The sequence below is a fragment of the Salvia hispanica genome, chromosome 4 (assembly GCF_023119035.1).
Source record: "Salvia hispanica cultivar TCC Black 2014 chromosome 4, UniMelb_Shisp_WGS_1.0, whole genome shotgun sequence".
In the NCBI taxonomy this organism is placed as follows: Eukaryota; Viridiplantae; Streptophyta; class Magnoliopsida; order Lamiales; family Lamiaceae; genus Salvia; species Salvia hispanica.
The window spans coordinates 34,772,931-34,778,607 of record NC_062968.1 but is presented as its reverse complement, the minus strand read 5'-3'; the positions used below and the strand labels follow the sequence as shown (position 1 = coordinate 34,778,607).

Here is a 5,677-nt window from a genome sequence, read left to right as displayed (position 1 = left end):
GCTGGTTATATTTTTTTATTGTTAGCCTATTTCGCAAGATAATTTGGGAAATTTGATTTTGAATAGGGAAATTGTATGATGTATATTTTGAATGTTTGGGGTTTCATTATGTGTTTCCCATGATGTATGGTGGAATTTAAAAGGTTCAGAAAATTTATGTTAATCTTTAGTTTTTATTTTTTATCATTGGGAGTTCTTTTTTGGTTGGTTTTTAAATTTTTTTTTTTTTTTTCTTTTACGAGATTTTAAAAGATCATGAGTACAGGGGGTTTAAAAAAGGTCATAATATGTAGCTTATTTTTACTGCCGCCATACTCCTATTCAATTTGCATGTATGGATTTTTGTCCTTTTTAATATGTTTTTATTATTATTATTAAAAAAATTAATTGTAGATTAGATTTATTTTTAGTTATTGGAATGAACCATCAGGGATTCACCAAATTTAGGCTTTTCTATATTATTGGCCAAAACAAATTTTTTTTTATGTTATAGTCCTCACTAATTTAATATATTACCATCCTTTTTGGGTCACTTAAAAAAATTTTTATTACTATATTAAGAGACTTACCTACGGTTTGGGGTTTAAGAGTGACGAATTTTAAAAAATTGAAGATTTTAGTTTATAATGATGAGATTGATTTTAAATTTTTAAAATTAATTAGTTTTAAAGGGAAATTTTTAAAATAATGATAATTATCCATTATATTTAATTTTTTAGCGTGATAGATTTTTTCTTCCTACTTCATAATTTAATGTTTAAATATTATATATGTGATTTGTTACAAATTTATTATGTTTCAATATTGATTTGTATAGATTTTTTATTCTCATATAACTAAAATTGTTACTCACATTGTCCATTGTTAATATTGATTCTAATTCGTTTAATTAATTTAAAATTAAAAATTAATATTTTAAAATATACTCCTCCGTCCCATTAAGAGTTACACTTTTCCATTTCTATCCGTCCCAATTAAGAGTCACACTTCATTTTACCATAAATCTAGTAAAGAGGCCCAACATTCCACTAACTCACATCACTCATATTTTATTATAAAACCAATATAAAAGGTGGGTCCCACATTCCACTAACTTTTCAACCAACTTTTCTTTACATTTCTTAATACCGCGCTCATGTCAACTGCACTCCTAATCGACGATGGAGTATTAATCTGTGCTATGCACATACGTAGTACTACATAAATATGCAGTTTTGCCACTTGATTTTTCTGGTTAGTGTATAACATTGGTTGTTAGCTTGTACTTTTGGATCTTTTGTCTACATTGATATCTATCTTATTCTTGTAGGATAACTTGACCTTGTGAGTATTCTTGTCTTCATCTGTCATCACCTCTGTGGAGTCTATATCATCATAGGTCCCAATAAACATGAGCGGATCAGAAATGGCATTTCCACTGAGTAGAAGTCGTGGGTTGTGGGTTGCACTGTGTAGAATGAGGTGAAAGTATATATGCCTCAATTTTTGTAAAGCATACTGGTTTGAACTCTCTGCTACAAGATATTACATCTCAGTAATAATTATGTTTGTATACTTGTGTTATATTTAAAAATACTTGTGTTATTGTTAGTATATTTTCTGGAATTAGTAATGAAATGTACATGCATTTTTTGTATGATTTCGGAATACACTTAGCTTTGATTATCTCACTCTCGCAGACACACACTGTAGTTTGTATTTGAGCTTTTGTGTTTGTACGTTGTCATTTACACTATTCATTTTTCTAACAAAATGATCAATAATGATGCTCCGTTACACGCCATTACTGGAATGAGATATGACCAGTGAAATTCTATTTGACGACATCTTTCCTATGATATTGATGCCCATCATTCCCTAGACGGTTGCTTCCTCGCTGCAACTTCTAAAGTGGTGGTTCTACCACTTCAAGTTAGGCCGTGGTCCTTGCAAATAGGGGTGGGGAAAATGGGTATCTGGATACCCGACCGAAAAACCGGTACTAAACCCGAAAATCATCTTAATGTCTATCCAAATCCGAACCCGATATATTTTGGCATCTAATCCCGCCTGGTATCCATACCCGACGTATCGGGTAACAAAATACCCGACTTTTTATATGTGTTAATATCTAATAAAAATATTCAAATTGTATATATTAATATAAATATAAATATATTTAAATTAACTAATCTATACATCTATACATATATAAAGTGAGAGTTTTGGGGTATTTATGGGATTATCAAGGGGTTTTGAGGGTATTTATGGAATTACAATTCCCGATGCTAGAATGAAATTCACTACGCACCAATGGTTGTACATTTAGGAGTGAATAAATAAAGTTGTACTTTCAATTTTGTGCTCTATATTTATATAATGTAATATATTTATATAATGTAGATTTTAGTGTTTGGTAGAATTGTTTATACACGTGATTTGTATACGAAAAAAACTACATGTTGATGAATGTGAAAATTATTTGCATGATATGAAGAGATTATGATAAGCATTCATAGATTACATGCTTATTTATGTTATTCTCCTTCTTTAAGATTACAATGGAAAATACAAGTTTATTTATCAATGTGATATAAAAATATGCGAAAAAATGATAAAAAAATCAATCATATTGTTTTCTGCTTTGCTCCATCATATTATTTGTGCGGAGGCTCTCAAAGAAATGATCAAAATGATTGGTCACCATTTTGTATTATTATGAAAAGGCATGTGAACCGTTTTGCAAATTAATTTAGGCAATACAAATGGATATGAGTTGTGCTTATGCGTAATCATGATCGATATTTATTTATTATAATATAGCTTCACTTTTTATATGAAAAAATTATCTGATGGAAGTTTAAAAATATGAAAATTAGGCGTTGCATATTAATTGTCCAAAATATAACTCCCATCATCATTGTATATATCAACAATTGCCATTGCATTTTAGTCATTACTCCATATTAATTGCTCAAAAAATAACTCCCATCATTATTGTGTGCATCAAATGCACATTTTAGACGCGAGAATGTGAATAGTTTGAGAAAAGCCTCATGGTTCATTTTTTGGCCTATAAATATGACATTTGATCCATCCACACTTACCTACTTCCCTTATACAATTCAAACTTCATCTTTTTGTTCTTACCACGAGTAGCAAGGCTGATACCATGGAACCATTCCACACCTTGCTCGATGATCTACAACTAACGAAAAACTAATTCGATTATCAAAGTCCGTTGTATCCATGTCTATGAAGTTGCGCCCCTGAGACAAACCCAATATCGTGAGTTTAGAATGTGTGCTTCAAAATCGAATGGTATGTTGTTTTGTCCTTTTTAGTTATGTTTTTGAAAGTTATATTGTATGAAATCATTAGCTATGGACTTTTTGTATTGGCAGTAAGGATTCAAACAACCATTCCACGAATTCTACATGCAAGGTTTGGTGAACGAACCCAAACATCACAAGCAACTATTAATATTCATTGCTAAAAGTCCAAACACGTTTACAAACAACAAATAATACCAAGCCTTTTCATTTCTTTAAAAAGCGCTGATCAAGTGCCAACCAACATTATCAATTTCAAAAATTCACTAAATTATCGTCTTTTTCTTCTTCCACATATTTAGGTCATTAATTTTCTATACTCCTTCCAACTTCTTCCTCTCTATAAATTTTCATGAATTTCTCCACTAAGTTCGTCGCGGTCTCCTTGCCATTGTGCTAGAGTCCTCCATCGTGATTCCGGCAAGAAAACCGAGACGAGATAGATGGGTAATGGGTTAGTATCATTTACATACCTTCCAAGATCAATTCTTTTCGGATATTGAAACCTTGGGTAGAAGGAAAAGAGAAGCTCAAACTTAAAAGAAGTCGAAGAAGATAAAAAGACTCTTTTTGGATATTGAAACCTTGGGTGAAGGGAAGAAGAGAAGCTCAAACTTAAAAGTCGAAGAAGATAAAGAGACTCCGTAGGTGTGAGGAAGTTAGAGACTCAAAGTCGTTTATATTTTAGGTTATGAACTTATTATTCGTTTCATGAGTTAAAGGTGGCTGAATTCAAGGGCATGAACCCAATAAGTTGGGCTTGATATTTAGCTAATGTAATTGGTTAGATTGTAGTACTATTTAATTTGTAAAATGCATTTTACATTTTATAATTATAGTATGTACTTGAGTTCCAAGGTTAATAAATATGTTTTAACGGCTTAGTATAAATGAATTTAACGGCCTTAGTATAAATGAATGAAATCTCAGTTAATTTAAAATTATACAATTATGCATCATTATTGTCAATATATTCGCATTTGCATGATCGAGTCTTTTCCATTGTATCAAAAAATTTTAAATATTAGATAATAATGTTGTGTAATATTTAATGCACAATAATAATGATGATAATTAATTTTTTTAATTCAATCCAATATGTAATATAATTTAAACCTATATTATTTTTAAATTTCAATGTTTAAAATGACTTCATTTAACTTTTATGAGTTATATAAAATCAAGTTTAGTAAAGTAAAAAGAATGTCATGACTTTTTTTTGTTACAATTAAGGAAGTGAAAAGGTTTTATTTATTTTTGTGATAATTATGAGAACTAGAAATGAAAAGGTTTTTAAAAATAAATTGATAAGAGGTGAAGTAAAAGTTTTTTTGAAGATAAATTGATTACCTATTAAAAATTTTGAAGTTAGATAGTAGTACTTCACTACTAAAGTACAAATTAAACCTCTATAATATTTTTTTTATTATTATTATTGTAGTAATAATTTGGGGAAGTAGAAATGAAAAGGTTTTGGAGTTGAAAAGGTTTTTTTGGGTTCCGTAAGTGAAAAGGTTTTAGAGAGGTGATAAATGAAAAGATTTTGCAAAGAGATCTTAATATTTTTTGTAATATTAAAGTCTATTCTAATGGTTACTATTGGGAAAAAAAAATTATATTTATTAAAATAAGAAAAAATGGTAGTGATAAAATAGAGCAATACAGTAGAAATGTCGACTTAAAGTGATCCAAAATTATGGTTACATAAATTAGTAACATAAACAAAAATATAACGGGCCAATAATATGAGAATGCCTAAATTTGATGAATAGCCTAATAGTTCATCTCAATAACTTAAACAATATACATGGTACTAATCGGGTTAATAATAGTAAAAATACCGAAAAGGACTAAATCCAAATATGTAAAACGAACGTGGGAGTTTTGAGAGAAATTATCATAAATGTCATTTAATTGCAATAAAATCACGTCATAAGTAAAGGGAAGTCAAAATGATTTTAAGTTTAGGGGTTTTGTTTTGGGGTAGTTATGGAAATGCCATTTTAAATTAGATATTATTATTTACATAAAAGTTTTTTTGTTGGCTAAATTGTCGTAAATATTTACCTTTGAAAAACGCGAAGAACTCTTTGCGCGAGGAAGAAAGAATAACACGACGCATTATTTTAGGGCATAATGAATATGTATATTTTCTTTTACAATCTACCCCATATGTTTTATGATTGATAGGCCATAGTATATTTTCTTTTACTAACTAATTTTTCCATGATAAATCCCATTGTACATTAGTTTCAATTGCTTAGTGATAAGGCTAATTTCATGCATTGGTTATGTAGTGAAAAACATCACATTTCTGCTGGATCTAACAAGTTTTGTTAAGTGCGCAACAAGAATGGCATCCGTCA

The 5,677-nt window shown here is 29.4% G+C and overlaps 1 long non-coding RNA gene across 1 annotated transcript; it reads left to right on the top strand.

The window, feature by feature from the left end:
- The first annotated feature begins 298 nt into the window (after positions 1-298).
- On the top strand, positions 299-1,665 carry LOC125222988. The gene is made up of 2 exons (XR_007176644.1): positions 299-332; positions 1,310-1,665. It is a non-coding gene; the product is annotated as an uncharacterized LOC125222988 (long non-coding RNA).
- Positions 1,666-5,677: the final 4,012 nt, after the last annotated feature.